Here is a 19,588-nt window from a genome sequence, read left to right as displayed (position 1 = left end):
AAGGCATTGATTTAAAATATTTTTTAAAAAATATTTTATTATAATTTTTAATGCACACACACACACACACACACACACACACACACACACACACACACACACACACACACACATATATATATATATATATATATATATATATATATATATATATATATATATATATTCTGATGTTTTCCAAGAATATCAGATAATTATGATCTGCTTTCGAATTAATCATCTGAAATAAAAAAAAACATGCTTGAAAAAGAACTTAAATCTGCAAATTAACAGATTTTGTCTTAAATTTATATCTCATGTTCCTTGTTTTTTCTTTCTCTCTATGATGCTACACAGAAATACAATTTACAGAGGATGCTTCCACTCGACTTCCTCCGTTCTTCCTGTGCTGTCAGACAGGGTCAGTCAGGCCGTTCACGTACCGTTCTCCTTCACTGGACTCTGTGTGTTTCTGGACAGCCTTGTTTGCCTCAGCTGTAGCCGTAAAGCATTTGAAACAGTGTGAAGCAGATGTCTCCAGGTAGGCTAGCAGCCTCCGAGCTGAACCCCATACACCGAGCCGACGTCCCGGGGCTGCAATACAGACACAGTGGCGCTAATAGGTCTGCGTGCAGCTGTTGGAAGAGCTAATGTTGACCTGTTGAGGGCTTTCCTCAGGAGCAATATAGAGTTTTATAGAGCTGCATCACTTAGCCACAGCTGCTCCGTTTCACAATAATGGGATAAGGTGCACCTGTCCTCTGCTGCCTCTTTAAAGCTGGGGATTTATTGTGTACTTCTCTTCTCGTTTAACGGATTTGCACTTTATGTTTAGGTTGAGATTAAACGCTGTCACTTCAGCGTCATGCTGTAATCGTTTAACTATCATCATCAATGTACATCGCAAAACAGTGCATTTTCTATTTTTAACTTTTTTAGCTTGGCTTTACAATATAATTGTCCACATAAACCCAGATAAACAAACCTTAAAAAGTGTTTTAATCAGTTCACATACAGTTTAATTTGTATCGTCGGCAGGTGGAGGAGCAAACAGTATGAATGCGATCGTAGCATGCAAAGAATATAAAAATAGAACAAATTAGCAAGAGACAACGTATCTGATATCCCTCATTAGAAGAAATGCTCGCCTCTCATAGCCGCTGCTATATAGAGTTTATATACATTTAAACTCTACGTCCTACTGAAATATGAAAATGAGTGAAAGTTCAAATCTACAGTATGGATGAATGTTGATGTTGGATGTTACGCCATCACAGCTGGTTGCTAGCGTGTTGCAAGCTGGCAGGACTGAGATGGTTGCTATGGTCTTTATAATATGCTTTAAATATGATCCCTGATGGTTGGTAGGTTGTAGCTAGTCGGTTGCTAAACAAACTCAGGGCTTGGTCAAGTCAAGTCAAGAAGCTTTTATTGTCATTTCAACCATACAGTATATAGCTGTTGCAGTACATAGTGAAATGAGACAAGGTTTCTCCAGGATCAGGGTGCTACATAGTATGGTGTCATGTGGTTGCTATTACAGTCTAGGTGGTCGCTATGGTTCCATTAGGCGGAGTAACGTAGTTTAGTCATTTTAATTGTGTAAGAAATTACAGAAATTGCACACAAATTCCACTCCAAGGTACTGTACTCATCTAAAAGAGCTCATTCCTAAGAAGTATCATAAGGTAATATGTTTAGGACTCTAAACGTATAAACTTGATTCAGTTATAAATATGGGAACGGCAGCAGGACATTAAGGATCACCACGAACAAAGGGTCTACGTGACTGTGATTACCATTTACAGTGACTACTTGGTTGATAACAATACCAAGCCAAGGTGTACGTGACCATGATTAACATTTAAAGACATCAGCTAGACAACAAGGTGTAGCCCAGCCATTTGGGAGACACTCAGTTCTTACACTCAATACACATTCAAAGTGGAACTTCATTTAAATTAGCAAACGGGAAAACTGTATATAAGGCTTGAGCAGGATTTGCTAGCTCTTGAAAGTTATTGACTCCGATGAACCCAAAATACGTCATGTATTTTGTCACTGCTATGCTGGAATAAACTTCTTGTTCTTCAATGTAGCTCAGTGGTTAAGGTTTTGGGCTACTGATCGGAAGGTCACGGGTTCAAATCCCAGGTCCACCAAGCTGCCACTGCTGGGCCCCTGAGCAAGGCCCTTAACCCTCAGTTGTAAGTCACTCTGGATGAGGGTGTCTGCTAAATGCCGTAAATGTAAACATCATCGTCTTACAGTATTTTTGCACAACGCATTTTTTTTTCTTCCAATTGTCTATAGTGTATCTGAATGTATCTGAAAAGCTAAAAACGTGTGAGAAAAAAACATAAATTCCCATTTTCTCCACAAAAAAAACAAGCACTAAATTCCTGTATGTGCTTGATCTTAAAAATTATCTCATAAAACCAATACAAACTTTCACAAAGAAATAGAAGATAACGAAGAACAGATTCTTGGCTCTATCAAGCCAACACATATAATTTTGTAGAAGTATTCTGGTGGAGATGAGTGGCAGGTGCGATTCGCGATAGAAAGGTGTCTGTGAAAGTGAAATGGAAAATTTTCAAGACTGTGATGAGATAAGTTATTTTGTAAGGCTTGGAAATGATGGTGCTGACAAACAGACAGCAAGCAGAGCTGGAGGTGGCAGAGCTAAAGATACTGCGATTTGCATTGGGAGTGAAGAGGACGGACAGGATCGGAAGAGAGGATATTAGACGGACAGAGCGGGTAGGACGGTTTGTAGACAAAGTGAGAGAGGTGAGATTGAGATGGGTTGGGCACGTACTGTAAAGAGGAGGGATATGGGACATATTGGAAGAAAAATGCTGAGGGTAAAGCTGCCAGATAAGACGAGAAGAAGGCGGCGAAGAAGGAGGTTTATGGATGTGGTGAGGGAAAACATGCGGGTGGTTGTTCGACAAAAGAAAATGTAGAGGATCGAGATGGAGAAAAATTATCCACTGTGTCAACCCCTAATGTGAGCAGCCGAAAGAGGAAGATTCTATTTTTAAGGTATTGTGAGTTCTGTTGTGCCTCTGCTAAGGCTCTTCCTCTTTTTCTCAAACTTATAGACAAAAGTAAAATAAAGTACAATTCTTACCTCTATTCTGTCTTCTTTTGCAATGAAAATCAATTGTCAAAACGTATCTACCTCATTCAGCGAAGCTATGACAGCTATGAACCTTCTCACCTACATTTCCCAGTTTCCTAGCTGCAGTATGTGCTTAGTGACCCTTGTGTGAAGTCACTAATGCCTGAAGACTCCCAGTGGACTGAAACCTCATGGCTGTATAATTAACCTGCTCTATCGGAGCACTGCAGCTCATTAGCAGAGGGCCATATCTCTAAGGGAATTTAATCAAGTCACTCATCAGCACACATCTTTAAGGGACACGCTGAATTCAGATAAGAGAGAGACCACACTTCAGCCTAATGATGTGTCAATTCAAATATCGATCACACTCTCCTTGAGCTGGAGAAATGTCCAGAATAGTGAAATCTAGCTGCGTAATGCTGTAGTGTTCAAGAAAAAATCAGGAAAATGAGCTATGGTCTTAGTAATAGTATAATCAGAGCTTTTTTTTTTCGTTTGTTCATTATAATCAACACAAATCATCTATCTTTGTCAAATCATGCACACTGAGCAGGACAGTTGGACAGATAGACAGAGCATGTGGTATAGAATATAATGTAAACAGCATATTAATGTGCTGTAAAGAAGACGAGCTTCTCATAGGAGTCTATAAATATTTGTTTACTTCAGTAAAACACTTTACTGTTACTGCGTTGTACGTCACTTTCCTTATATATATATATATATATATATATATATATATATATATATATATATATATATATATATATATATATACACATTCTGTACGTCAGCACAAGCAAAATGATTGCACACCGTGCCACTATGTTTAACATATAAACACAATAAAGTTCATTACATTTTTTGACCTATTGTTTATCTTTTCATTCATTCATTTTCTACCGCTTATCTGAACTTCTCGGGTCACGGGGAGCCTGTACCTATCTCAGGCGTCATTGGGCATCGAGGCAGGATACACCCTGGACGCAGTGCCAACCCATCACAGGGCACACACACAATCTCATTCACCCACACACTCACACACTACGGACATTTTTCCAGAGATGCCAATCAACCTACCATTTCCTCCGGAGTACCCGGGAGGAAACCCCCGAGGCACGGGGAGAACATGCAGACTCCACACACACAAGGCGGAGGCGGGAATCGAACCCCCAACCCTGGAGGTGTGAGGGAAACGTGTTAACCACTAAGCCACCGTGTCCCCATTATTTATCTTATTATCTCTATTTTTTTCCTTACTTAGTTCTAAAATCAAGTATGTACAGGTTAAGAAGATTGGCCAAAATTGTTTCCCATAAAAACATGCAAGTGTTCTCATTCCTAACAGCAACTATGTGGAACGTCCACAAAATTAGGTTCCTGTTTCGGTTCCCCGTGTTTGTCACGTGACAATTAAGGTGTCAGGTGACCAACAATATTAATATACTACTATATCTGTTCCAGAATGAACACAGAGTTTGTTGTCACAGTAAGTATAAAAATAGTCCAGAACAAAACTAGAACTAAAGTCATTTTAAATGCATTGTTAAAACATGGAAAGATTATGACTTGAACACGATTCTTGGTGAAGTTTAGCATCTTGGTGGAGAATGGTTTTGCAGGCTTAAATAACCAGAAGGTGTAAGGGGGTGTATAGCTCATGCAAGGCAGTGTATGCTAACTAGGACTCACATTAATGGATGAGATGTTAGACAGGGCTTGGCATATTGTTTTATAACAACAGATGGGCTACACTCGTTCACTTGGTCCCTTTCAGTAACCACATTATACTGGTCAGGCTTGCGGTGGATGGATCTAGAGTTTATTCTAGCAGCACTGTGCGTGAGGCAGGAATCCACCCAGGATGAGACACCAGTCCATCACAAGACACCAGATGGACTATAGCAAAAGCTATATGGTATAAAACGGTAAGGGTACCTGACAAGTGAAAAGGTACAATGTTGATATATTTAATAAAGTGTCAGCTCAATATATACAGTATATTGGATGTTTAGACATCACTGATGAGCCCAGTATCACATGACAGACATAATAACCTGTTAGATGAGATCAGAGGACACAATGGAATATCGAAATAACTCTCGTAGGAACAGTGACACCAAATGACCAGTGTTAGCGACTTATCGATTCGGACATGACTCTGGACTTAGTGGAAACTCATCCATCTTTGTAATAGCAAGAGTAAGAAAGAAAGAAATAAAAGCAACATGCTCAGATGTTAGCAAGCTTTTCACTCTAGTTTGCATTCTTCCTCCGATCATTTTGCATAATACGGCCCTGGAAATTTCTTTCTTATCATTCCCAACCATCTCATTATTTCTTTATGTCTGTGTCTTTCAGGAGAAACGATATCCAAACATGTGCAGACCGATCCACACAAATCCACACAAATGAACCCTGGCATCTATTTATAAAAATTGCCCCAGCAGACGCTGCCATGCTGTGCTCTGAGTGGCACCAAAAACCAGTACACTCTCTTTCTAGCCGCATTCAGCAGCCAAATGTCTTCTAGTGGTTTAATTAGACCTGAATCTAGTGCATGTGTATTGTTTTTGCAAACAATCACAACGCTCAGTAGCCAGTCTGCAGTGCTCGGGTCACACACTTAGACAATCAGAGTAAGAGAAGAGGCCAAGACATGGATGGATGAGAACTTTTTACCCCCCATCGTCCCAGACGTGAGAAACACTCACTGCTCCTGAATGACAACAAGCCTGGGGTTTCAGACCGACACAATAGCGGCATTGTACTACACACGGCCTCATCCCTGACACCGAGGGAGCTGCCAATTAGGTCAACACTGTGAGTGAGCTGCTCCGTCACTATTAGGAAGCCAGTCTCTTTTTCAGGGGGTTTAATAAGTAGAGGCAAATTGTTGTGAGGAATACTATGCATTTTTACATAGTCAGTTTTCTTTTTTAAACATATTTTACATAAAGCATTACAGAATATATGCGGAGTAAATTGTATAGATTCTGTTAAATGTAGGAGACAAAAATGATTCAATAAAATAAAATAAAAAAAATCATAATAAAATTAATTATTATCAGTTTATGAATATAATAAATATACACAAACACCGAAGAGTGATTTTTATTTGGAAAGCTTTCAAGATGGTGGGCAAATGTTGTCTTAGGAAGAGAGGAAAAAGTGCTAATGAGTGAATATGTATGTTTTTACACAACATTGATAACAGATTTTTTTTTAAAGCAGTTCACAACATTAAATAAGCAAATAAACATAAACCTTAAAGGTATGAGGTGTGATACTTTAAATTGTATGGCAAACTGATGAGCTATAAGAGGTATAAAACCTTCTGTGCCAAACATTTTAACAGTTTAACATCCTTATTTATTTTATTCAATCTTTAATGTTATTTATTTATTTTTTTAAAAAGATTTTAAAAAATCTTTTATTATTTATTTATTTATTTATTTATTTATTTATTTATTTATTTATTTATAAATAATGGATTTTAGATTTCAATGGAGGGTGTCAATAATTCTGGAGTTGCAGAAATAGTCAGCCAGAAGTTGCTGGTTTTGTAAAATTGTGCTTTCTTTATGTCCTTCATATTAATAAATAAGGAGAGAAAACAAGAGAACCGTTTTAGTTTTATAAATAGTTGTAGTTGATTAACTGCAATTAATCACTATAGCAGTACTAAAGTAAACACACTGAGTTCTTGTCCCCGATATATATTTAGCATTTGTGTTGGAACACTTTAACCTACCGTTCTTCTTTCTTTCTGTGAAGAATGTTTTGGTTGAAATGCATCTTTACCTGCAGACACGTCGCCTGTCAGTACGGTCGCTGCGATTGGTGTTAAATCAGAACAATCATCCCCAAAAGTGGCTAATGCATCTAAATGAGTGAAAATCAAAGCCATAAGCAGCTCAAATAAAGCTATAATGAGTTGACCTGAATTATTGACTGCAAATCTTTAAATACCCCGTTTTTGTCCCTGTCTCCCGTTTTAATTAATCACAGCTCAGAGAAGAGACAGAAATCAGTGCTTAAATAACCAGCAGCTGCTTTGCAAAGAACATTAGATTAATTTTCTGCTGTGAGCAATCAGGGTGATTAGAACTGATTACATCTTGAGAACAGTTTTGAAGAAGCGCTGCTCCTTGTGGGTTTTAATTTATGACATATAATACGCTGTGCCATATTTAAATCCTTAAGTCAACTTAGTGTAAGTCGTTTATTGTCATTTTCTGATGTTGTACGTCAACTCCGATTAAGATCGCGCGTAGTCCGTTAACGCGTTCTCGGGATGAAATCGAATGCCTTATTAGTGCTTTGTTTTCATAGCATTTAAAGCATGCGAGGTAGAAAACAGTCAAGGCGGGAAGGTTCGACTGTGAAGTGGCTTGACATTTTCTCCATGATATTCAGCAATACTGTTATTCAGAGTCACTAACATATTTAATAAATTACAATCGTTCATCTAGAAAGATTTTTATTTGACGTGCCTTTAGGTAAACATATAGATTTTAGGTGATTTGTAGAAATTTAAAACCTCCAATTACTGGTGTTATTAAAAGGAACACCTTTACTCGCATCTGGTTAATGGACCAAAACTTTAACAACAGTTAAAGATGGAAAGAAACAACAAAGACCAGACATTGGGTTTAATCTTCAACCGTCAGTTTAAGTGCGCTTGTGTCCAATGTTAGCTTCAAATTTCTGCTCTTATTTTTCACACAGTCAAATCTCCTGCCATTTGATATGTTGTGCTTTTTGAGCTGCTTTTTTTGCTCAGCATGGTTGTATACAAAATAGTAGTTACCACGTCCCTTCTGTCAGCTCAAACCAGACGTGCCATTCTCCTCTGACCTCGCTTATAATATCATCAACAGAATTTTCCCACACAGGATGTTTTTAGTTTTCGGCACCATGCTGTGTAAACACTAGAGACTTGGCATGCTGACTTGGCATGGTTGTTGGAGACATCTGTCACCAGTAAACATGCCAAGCCACTGATATCATTTTTTTTCCCCCATTGTGATGTTTGATGTGAACTTTAACCGAAGCTCTTGACCCGTGTCTCCGTCATGTTATGCACTACTCTGCTACATAATAAAGGTGTTTTTTATTAAAACGACCAGAGAGTATATTTTGTTTCTGGGTCAACTGGGTTTCTATAGTCATTCCTCTGTACAACTTGTATACACTGGAACATTGTTTTTTTTTTTTTTTCTTTTCTTAAGGACCATGGTACAACGGATAACGATGCATCAGCGCACAGCATACAAGATTAAATAAAATGCAAATGCATGACAGTGTGAGACGAGCGAAAAGGGTACAATAAATACTCAGAACAGTGCTTGCTATCTAGACAGCACAACATAACAGTACAGGATGGAAAAAAAAAACAAACAGCGTAAACAATTATTTGTACATTTTTGACTGTGCAGAAAATAACAGTGAGTAAAAATGACATGCAAAAGTGTCTCACGGCAAAAAAACAGCCGACTAATAAACACACAGTAGTAGCTGGTTTTACTTCGAATATATTTCTCCATCATTAAAATGTGGAATTTAGACATTGTTGTTTTCCAACCTGTCACATGTTCGCTTTTTAACATATGGCGGACTTTTAACACTCGGTTACGTTTTCGAAGTTGTTTTTGCACATTCTTTTTTTTTTTTTTTTTACTTTATTTCAATTCTAATATTTTATTTCGTTTAAATTTGTTTTGTATTCTCTACTTTCTGATCACATCGTTATCATAATCATATAATCAGCCGAAAAAACTACAAACAAAACGCTGCTACAGATTTCTATCTAGATAAAATATTTAATCTTTAAAATCTCTTAAATATACATAGCAACACAGTGAAGTTTGTTTTTTATTGCTTGTTGAAATATTGATGCCAGCCAGCTTACGGCAACCCTGGAGCAAAGCAAAGAGGGTTAAGAGCCATGCTCGAGAACCCACCAGTTGCAACCCCCCAATCTTCTGATCAGTAACCCAAAGCTTTAACCACAAGCCTTAACCATCCCTGGCTCTTTATGAGCACATGTGGAACATAAGGGAATGTTTATTATTTCACAGTTTATGACAGGATCAGCTAAACTCAGCTTGCTTTCGCATGGGCATGAATTATTTGGTTTGAATCGGATTCTGGTTGACTCTAAATTTGACTCCAAGACATGAATCAAACATTCTTTTTGCAGCATTTTTTGTACCTGTAAACTGTTAATCTGAGCCAAGAGGTGCTAAGTGAGCTGTAAAGAGCTGTTCTGCTACGAAATTACCATGTGCTTTGGATGTTTGGACAAATGATGGAAAAAAAAAGAAAATAAACACTTGATGTGTTAAGCAAAATCTATTAAAATATTTATTGAAATATTTATTATCTACATATATTTAGCACCAGCTCCGTGTTCTTCGTGCTCAGGTGGATATTTCCGTATTATGTATTTTTATACATGATTCACGAGCTTACAAATACTTTTTTTTTTTGTTCATATACAGTAGGTTTCTGACTATGATTTCACGGATTCAGTTCTACCCACCCTGTCCGGTTTCTTTAAGTATGCAAAAAACGTCAATTTTGCTCTAAATCGGACACAGAAAATGGAGTCATACAGTAGGTGCGAATGTACTGCTAGTGTCAGGATTTTACAAAAGCACCTGCCAAAATGCTTTCAAAAACAGACACTTCAATGTCTTATGCATATCCTAACATTTGAAAATGTGCAAATTGCAGTCAAGGAGGTTGAACACCGAAATACAGGTCAGAAAAATGGTTTGTTTGGACAGGATCATTCTTTTACTGCACAAAATACTGTTTGAACATTCAGTATTTACACCGGTCGGTCGGCGCTGTTTCTGTTACTGTGTATTGTCTTCTGTGTATTGCATTTTTTGTACTTTTTGTATTGTCTTGTAACTTAATGTCTGCACTGTTTTTTGTCCTGCACTGTCTTTTGTCCTGCACTGTCTTGCTTGTCTTGTCCTGCACTGTTTGCACCAGGTTGCACAGTTGCACTTTATGTGGCTAAGACTACTTACATGTCCTTAGCCCTGTCTTTGTTTTATGTAGCACCTTGATCCTGGAGAAACGTTGTCTCATTTCACTGTGTACTGCAACAGCTATATATGGTTGAAATGACAATAAAAAGCTTCTTGACTTGACTTGACTTGGATGACAGGTGAGTGAGCCGTCGAATTTTCCAGTCCAGGCTAGCCATGTGACGCTTCCTGAACCATGATGTGCCATTTTCAACGATTTCCACATATTAAACACGGGCTGCCAATGTGTGATGTGTTGTTATTCCATTGTTAATGGAAAATTGCACACAGAGTGCTGCGATCTTTAGAGAGGAGACAAAGTCTAGAAGGAAATGCACCTCATCGTCTTTGCATAATGCTGAAAATAAAAAAGCGTCTGATCATGAGACTTCTGTCATGAGATTTTCATTTGATGATGTCTCACCTGCTGGGGAAGGGAGCAGAAGCTATATACACAGATGAAACGAATGCATCGCAGCTTTCAACTAATCAATAATTAGCTGAGGGATGTATTTCTATTGCACGTTGTGATTGCTCTGATCCTGTGTGTACCTCACAATTCATCTCAGTATGAAACATAGCTCTTACAGGCCAAGGGAAATACAGCAAAGAAAAGGGAGCAGAACGATGATGCTGGTGTAGTCACAGCTGTGTGTTTAATTACATAAACGCAATTAAGACATATAATGAATTTGTACTAGATTGCTTATTTAATACGCACGCACATAAGCGGTTGTGGAAAAGAGAGCAAGGAAACGGTTTAATATGTACACATGCAGAGGGATCAAGGCGCACTCCATTCCCAGTCAGCGGGTGGGCTGATTTCATTTAAAACTGGGTAGAGGGAGTCTTAGTATTCCATGTTTTCTCAAGCTCCTCTGGTTGCCATGGACATAATGGCTTTTCTCAAAGTGCTAAAAAGTTACCGGTCTGGATGTGATTATTATCCACAGGTTAATAGCTGCCAGTAATTAAACACAATTATTAAAGTTTGATTTAATAATAACAGTTTAATAATAACAGTTATCATGGTTCATTTAAAAAAATGTATTAGGTATCTTTGATTTAATAAGTAAAATTTAATATGCGTAATTTTGTTTTAATTAGTATTATAGATCCAGTGGTTTAATTCACACGAGTGTCCTAACAAGAAATAATAATAATAATAATAATAATAATAAGAAGAAGAAGAAGAAGAAGAAGAAGAAGAAGAAGAAGAAGAAGAAGAAGAATGTGAGAATAAATACTAATATGAATATAAGCTATAATAAAAAAAAGCACTATAATTAAAATTAATATAATTAACAATGGTACAACATTAGAAATAGGTGCTTGGTGGCATTTACTCAGTGTTCAAGCACTCGGTAGTTTAATTAATCAGAGTAACCTCAGGAGGTGCAGTTACAGCTTCAATACAGTACAGACTGGGTAATTCAATCAAGAAAGTTTGAATGACACATTAGTTAACATGCAGGAAAAGTTGTCAGACTCAGGTTTCCTGGCATATATGCACCTACTGGAACATCCAGATAGTTGGGTGTTACAACAGACCAACCTAGAGCATGAACTAGTTTTTCTGCATTGTGTAATGTCATTATATTTTTTATCTCAGTGATATTTCTGAGATAGGCTATCCTAGTAATATGGGGGATTGTCAAAGAGACAGCGAGAGAGAGTCAAAAATCATACGAAGGTCTTTCAATGCTGCATATATAATGTAACTGTAAGACCATCCAGGGTTACTAGCCTGATTCCATCTACCTGTGGTCCTTGTAAAAATGCATGTCATGTCAGAATCAAGTAGAAGAAAGTTTAAGTAGGAGGAAGCATCCAGATTCCAGTGTCTTTTACACATTTCTCTTAAAGCTTAAACTTAAAGTTTGTTTCTCTCATCTGGCTTTGCTGAAACATTCAGCTGTGTGTCATTGGCATATCAGTCAATTTTCATTTTATGAATAATTGTATGCGGTTGGAACATATATATAGAAAAAAAAATTATACATATAGAAAAGTTATCACTAAGATCCAATGCCTGAGCCAGGAAAAAGTAATTTTCTTATAACGCCAACAACATTATGATCTGTGTTAACAAATGATGTAGAACAGAAGCCTTCATTTTTGTCACATAAGCATTAAAGAACAGTGAAATCCTTTCTTCACATATCAGAACTTTGGAAGTTGGTTTCAGAGGACAGGGTCAGCCATGATATAGCACCCTGGAGCAGTGAGTGTTAAGGGCCTTGCTCAAGGGCCCAACAGTGGCACTTTGGCAGCACTGGGGCTTGAACCCTGATCCTCCAATCAACAAGTTGGTCGAAGTTGGTGTCAGAGCACAGTGTTAGTGAAGGTGAATGGCTTTGCTCAATGGAGGCAGCTTGGCAGTGTTGGGACTTGAACCCTAATCCTCTGATCAACAACCAATAACCTTAACCACTAGAGCCACCACTGCCCTAGTAGTAAGGTCAGGCAACAAGCAAGGGGATTGGGAGATTGGGAGATTGGTCCACAAGACGTGTCTTCTGTGTGATACGTGACAGGGAATAGTACAAGAAGTTCTCTGGGACACATTCTTAACAATAGTTTTGACAACGCAGCATATTTTTTAATAATAAGGCAGAAGTATGGCGGGAACAACAACAGGCCAGACTTTTTTTTTCGGTAAAAGGGCAGACTTGTTTTTCGGGGAAATGGGGGGGGTCAAGGGCAATTCTGTAGAGTCAGGAGAAAAGTCAGACAGGTCAGGTGGATAATGACGTACGAAGGTATGACGGCACCTAAAAGTGCCAGGGTATATAGTGAAGAGATTTTCTAGGGAGGGGGGAACCTTTTTGGGTGGCATGGGGATGCGCTGTTGGGTTTTTCTTTGATACTTTCGACTTAGAAGTTTTTTCCTCCTTGAGCTCAATGGAAGCAGTGGCTGATCAGCACCAATAAAGAGTTTTGCTCATTCTCATCCAGGTCTGGAAAGTCTTCTTATTATTCAAATATAGTATTAGTAGTATTAGTATAAAGTCTAATTATTTTAGCTTAAAGTGTGAAGGACTATTATCGACTATTAATTTGGCTGTGATTCACCCCTGGGATATGTCCACTTGGAGGGGGGCTCTCTAAGTTCCGACAATACACAACCCAAATCGGTGACCAAATGTATGTAATTTACCACTTTCCCCAGCGCTGTCTCTGTACCATGATGAGGCCAAAATCCTGACTGAAGTATATTATGAATGTTATTCCCATGCAAGCTTGAATTGTTGAGCCATGTCCTTTTCTAAGATCTTACAGATCAAGTGGATGTTATACCATACATTGGCTGGACAGCTGACAAGAGCTGAGGTCAGATATTTTTAATCAAGCATTTTAATAATCATTCAGATTATTAAAATTCCCTGTGTGCATTTCACACCTCTGAGATTTGCAGAGGTTTTCTAATTAGAGCTCTTCAGGTCTTCAGGTTGTGTGGTGGCTAACAAGCAAGACTAATAAAGACATGGCAAAAACATACGAAGTACGAAGTAAAATTTTAAATAGAAGTAATAGACAGAGATAATAGAGATCATTTGTAGATTGAGATAATAAAAACATAAAAGAAATAGAATACTAGCTCTGTTTAGTACATACAACTATAGAAAGTGTAAAATCTGGTATGGGAAGGCTATGTCTTTTTTCATTAAGTGCAATACATGAAATGTTGTCAGAAATTCAACCTAGGGTCAGAGCACAGGAGGAAAAAAAAACAAACATTTTTAAACAAAAGTTTCTTTATCTGGCCCTCCAGCACTGAGTTTGACATAAATAAGAACACGTTTGAGAAACCGGGTCCAGATCTTTAGGAATACTGACTCCTCAGGAGTTATTTTGGTTGCATGCCCTACTACCAATAAAACATTGCATATCGATAGCAAAGCCACAGCCGATTGCGTGCAGCTTTAAATCAAAAGGCTCAAATGGTCGTCGAATGGAGATTTGCACTCATGTATTTGGCTGCATTGATTTAGCTAATACTATAGCTTGATATTGATATCCCTGAGGAGAGGCCGATAGGACACCCTGCACAGGGGAAAATTAAAGCAGCTCCGTTTGAACAGAAATGCTAAGCCGTCTGATATTGAGCTCTGCTCCCTGCGGAATATCAAAGGACGGACTCCCGTGTATATGTGCGTGTGTATGCACATGCATGTGCAGATGTGCTGCTGTTCTCTAAGAGATCCAAGGTTGGCGTTAGCTGTGGTCCGATATGACTGGGTTAGGGTCATAGCAGGCTTCTGTCTGTTCATTGAATGTCTGTGCCTATTAGTGTGTGTGCTTAAACATAAAAAAGTAAGATCCTGTGGAGCAACAAAGTCCAGCAGCATGTCTATGAAACTTTTCAGTCGTTCCGGGCACTCGAAATATCAAGCTGTACTAAATCAAATCCACTAGGCTTGTTTTATAGCCTTTAAGATGTTTCACCTGTCATTCAAAGAGACTTCATCATAGAAATGTTTTAAGGTTATATTTAACATCCAGCAGCCTTAATTTAGTTCAGCGTGGTCCTTAAACGGACCAGAATGACTAAATAGGCTACGAGCTGCACTGGCCCATTTGTGTCAAAATTTTACTCTCAAGTCTGAGCTTTTTTGGGGCTCTATTGGTTTGTGATCAAATACATTCTCAGCTTTCATACTGTGCCAATATTATTTTGCAATTCAAACAAATATGGATTGAAAGCTTTCAAATATATGATGATGGGTTTAAAACTTTGACAAGAAAGCTGTGTTTAGCATCGCATTCTCTCTCTCTCTCTCTCTCTCTCTCTCTCTCTCTCTCTCTCTCCCCCCTTACTCCCCTGAGTGTGTGTGTGTTTGTGTGTGTATTCTTGTTTGTTGTTTGCTTGTGTATAATCACTCTTGGCTGAGAAGAATATGTTGCCATATGCCGAAATGAATTTCCTACTGTATCTGAGTTTTGAAAACAAAAGCACCATAATATATAGCATATGTACTATATAGTATAGTATAGTATAGTATAGTATAGTATAGTATAGTATGGAATCGTATAGTACAGTATAGTACAGTATAGTATAGCATGGAATAGTATAGTATAGTATAGTATAGTATAGCATAGCATAGCATAGTATAGCATAGCATAGTATAGTATAGTATAGTATAGTATAGTATAGTATAGTATAGTATAGTATAGTATAGCATAGTATAGCATGGAATAGAATAGTATGGTATGGTATGTTATGGAAAATTATAGCATAGTATAGCACAGTTTAGTATAGTATAGTGTTTATGCTTACCTGATCTGCCTTTATGTGCCTGTCTGTGTTCATTCTCAAACCCAGAAAAGTGCCTTCAGCAGTCTCTCCTAACACCAATTCAACTTGGTCCCTGTCAAATCTGAGCTATTGACACATGCTTAGCTTAAAGCTCCAGCAATCGACTGTAAAACTATAGATCAGTGACAAAGGTTTGGCCTGAAAGCCCAGTGTGGAAAGAGACTCTAATGGCTGTAGTATTTATTGAGTTTTCTTTGCTATATTGTTGCGTAATAGTTAAAGGTGCCACAGAATACTATACAGTACATTATAGAATAGTATTTTATTTTGTGCTATGCTATACTACACCATAGATATTCTACCCTAGCATATAATGTACTGCTAATACTACAGAATACTGGACCATGCTATACCATGCTATGCGCCGTCATGTCTATCATGCCATGCCATACCAATCTATACTATTGCTGTTCCATACTGTAGTATACCATGATATGCTATAGTTCATCATACTCTAACCTGCCATGGATAGTACAACCTACTACAGTATATTATAGCATGCAATGCCTCATGCTAATGTATACTCATACAGTGCCTTAGTGTGCCGTGCTATGCTATACCATACTACACTAGCCTGCACTACCATATCAGAATATACTATACACAGATACAACAATCAGAGGTCAGTCATTGCTTCTTTGTTTATTAGAGGTCATTCGAGGTCATTTCCTGTAAGAACATCAGTCACACAATGACTGCTGTTCTCAAAAGACTTTGATTCAGGCAAACAACAGAATATATTTGACCCAACTGACATCCAAGTGTGCGTAGTGATCCTCCCGTTGCTATGGATCAAAGTGCAGTAATTTCTTTACCTTTAAACTCTGGGATGGCAAATCGGTTTATCTTCTTGGGAGAGATGGTGGTCTGGTCTCGCTTCTATGCCGGGACGTAGAATCAGCCAATCCTTTTGTAACCGCTCCCTTGTTTTATCTTTCACCTCTCTGCATGAAGATTCCTGTGAAATGCACTGTGAAGAACCAGAAGCCCTTTGCACAGTGTAAGAGCTAAAGGAAATCAGAGTCTCTGTTGGTTCTCTGTCATGCTCTCTCTACTGTATATCTATTTGTTTTTTATCTACAATATATTTTTTTTTTGTCTGTGATTTTATTTTTTTCTCTTTACAATGAATGTTGCAGAAATTGAAGCATGATGGCTTGATGGCTAGAACGTTTGTTTTGAGTCTCCAGGGCCAGAGGTTCAGTTCTCCTCAATACTCTGGTTTCATCCCCTCCTCAATTGTAAGGCTCTACACAGAATTCTCCCCAAAGGGTAAACCATTCATTCATTCATCCATCCATCCATCCATCCATTTTCTACCGCTTATCCGGGGCCGGGTCGCGGGGGCAGCAGTCTAAGCAGGGATGCCCAGACTTCCCTCTCCCCAGACACTTCCTCCAGCTCTTCCGGGGGAATACCGAGGCGAATTCCCAGGCCAACCGAGAGACATAGTCCCTCCAGCGTATCCTAGGTCTTCCCCGGGGCCTCCTCCCGGTTGGACATGCCCGGAACACCTCCCCAGGGAGGCGTCCAGGAGGCATCCAAAACAGATGCCCGAGCCACCTCAGCTGACCCCTCTCAATGTGGAGGAGCAGCGGCTCTACTCTGAGCTCCTCCCGAGTGACTGAGCTCCTCACCCTATCTCTAAGGGTGCGCCCAGCCACTCTGCAGAGGAAACTCATTTCGGCCGCCTGTATCCGGGATCTTGTCCTTTCGGTCATGACCCAAAGCTCATGGCCATAGGTGAGGGTAGGAACGTAGATCGACTGGTAAATAGAGAGCTTCGCCTTGCGGCTCAGCTCTTTCTTCACCACAACAGATCGGTATATCGACCGCATCACTGCGGAAGATACACCGATCCGCCTGTCGATCTCCCGCTCCATCCTTCCCTCACTCATGAACAGGACCCCAAGATACTTAAACTCCTCCACTTGGGGCAGGAACTCTCCACCAACCTGAAGAGGGCAAGCCACCCTTTTCCGGCTGAGAACCATGGCCTCGGACTTGGAGGTGCTGATTCTCATCCCCGCCGCTTCACACTCGGCTGCAAACCGTCCCAGTGCATGCTGAAGGTCCTGATTTGAAGAAGCCAACAGGACAACATCTGCAAAAAGAAGAGACGAAATCCTGTGGTCCCCAAACCTGACTCCCTCCGGCCCCCGACTGCGCCTAGAAATCCTGTCCATATAAATAATGAACAGGACCGGTGACAAAGGGCAGCCCTGCCGGAGTCCAACATGCACCGGGAACAAGTCTGACTTACACCCGGCAATGCGAACCAAACTCCTGCTCCGGTCATATAGGGACCGGACAGCCCTTAACAGAGGGCCCCGGACCCCATACTCCCAGAGCACCCCCCACAGGCCATCACGAGGGACACAGTCAAATGCCTTCTCCAGATCCACAAAACACATGTGGACTGGTTGGGCACACTCCCATGAACCCTCCAGCAACCTGGTGAGGGTATAGAGATGGTCCAGTGTTCCACGACCAGGACGAAACCCGCATTGTTCCTCCTGAATACAAGGTTTGACTATCGGCCGAATTCTCCTCTCCAGTACCCTGGCATAGACTTTTCCGGGGAGGCTGAGGAGTGTGATTCCCCTATAGTTGGAACACACCCTCCGGTCCCCCTTCTTAAACAGAGGGACCACCACCCCAGTCTGCCAGTCCAGAGGCACTGTCCCCAACCGCCACGCGATGTTGCAGAGGCGTGTCAGCCAAGACAGCCCCACAACATCCAGAGACTTAAGGTACTCAGGGCGGATCTCATCCACCCCCGGTGCCTTGCCACTGAGGAGCTTCTCAACTACCTCAGTGACCTCAGCTTGGGGGATCGACGAGTCCACTACCGAGCCCTCCGCCTCTGCTTCCTCAATGGAAGACATGTTGGTGGTGTTGAGGAGATCCTCGAAGTACTCCTTCCACCGTCTGAGGATGTCACCAGTCGAAGTCAGCAGATTCCCACTCCGACTGTAAACAGTGTGAGCAGGGCACTGCTTCCCCCTCCTGAGATGCCGGACGGTTTGCCAGAATTTCTTCGAGGCCAACCGATAGTCCTTCTCCATGGCCTCACCGAACTCCTCCCAGACCCGAGTTTTTGCCTCTGCAACCACCCGGGCTGAAGCTTGCTTGGCCCTCCGGTAACTATCAGCTGCCTCCGGAGTCCCCCGAGCCAACCAGGCTTGATAGGACTCCTTCTTCAGCTTGACGGCATCCCTTACTTCCAGGGTCCACCACCGGGTTCAAGGATTGCCGCCACGACAGGCACCGGAGACCTTACGGCCACAGCTCCGTGCGGCTGCATCAACAATGGAGGTGGAGAACATGGTCCACTCGGACTCAATGTCTCCAACCTCCCTCGGGATCTGGTTGAAGCTCTGCCGGAGGTGAGAGTTGAAGATCTCTCTGACAGGAGACTCTGCTAAACGTTCCCAACGGACCCTCACAGTATGTTTGGGTCTGCCAAGTCTGTCCAACTTCCTCCCCTGCCATCGGACCCAACTCACCACCAGGTGGTGATCAGTTGACAGCTCCACCTCTCTCTTTACCCGAGTGTCCAAGACATATGGCCGGAGGTCAGATGAAACAACCACAAAGTCGATCATCGACTTCCGACCTAGGGTGTCCTGGTGCCATGTGTACTGATGGACACCCTTATGCTTGAACATGGTGTTTGTTATGGACAAACTGTGACTAGCACAGAAGTCCAATAACAGAACACCACTCAGGTTCAGTTCGGGGGGGGCCGTTCCTCCCAATCACGCCCCTCCAGGTGTCACTGTCGCTGCCCACGTGAGCGTTGAAGTCCCCCAGTAGAACGACGGAGTCCCCAGTCAGGGCACTTTTTAGCACCCCTCCCAGAGACGCCAAGAAGGTCGGGTACTCTATACTGCCATTTGGCCCATAAGCACAAATAACAGTGAGAGACCTCTCTCCGACCCGAAGGCGCAGGGAAACGACCCTCTCGTTCACCGGGGTGAACTCCAACACATGGCTGCTGAGCTGGGGGGCTATGAGCAAGCCCACACCAGCCCGCCGCCTCTCACCGCGGGCAACTCCAGAGTAGTAGAGAGTCCAGCCTCTCTCGAGGAGTTGGGTTCCAGAGCCCAA

At 40.8% G+C, this 19,588-nt stretch overlaps 1 long non-coding RNA gene across 1 annotated transcript in view; it reads right to left on the bottom strand.

Moving 5' to 3' along the window:
* Positions 1-310: 310 nt before the first annotated feature.
* The window catches only part of LOC125146161, a 40,800-nt gene continuing 21,522 nt past the window's right edge, over positions 311-19,588 (bottom strand). Inside the window, exons 4-5 of the long non-coding RNA XR_007144635.1 lie at positions 16,291-16,482; positions 311-573 (exon numbers count right to left, since the gene is read on the bottom strand). This is a non-coding gene — a long non-coding RNA (uncharacterized LOC125146161). The remainder of the gene's footprint in view (positions 574-16,290; positions 16,483-19,588) is intronic.

The sequence above is a fragment of the Tachysurus fulvidraco genome, chromosome 13, assembly GCF_022655615.1.
Source record: "Tachysurus fulvidraco isolate hzauxx_2018 chromosome 13, HZAU_PFXX_2.0, whole genome shotgun sequence".
In the NCBI taxonomy this organism is placed as follows: Eukaryota; Metazoa; Chordata; class Actinopteri; order Siluriformes; family Bagridae; genus Tachysurus; species Tachysurus fulvidraco.
This window is presented reverse-complemented; position numbering and strand designations above follow the sequence as displayed.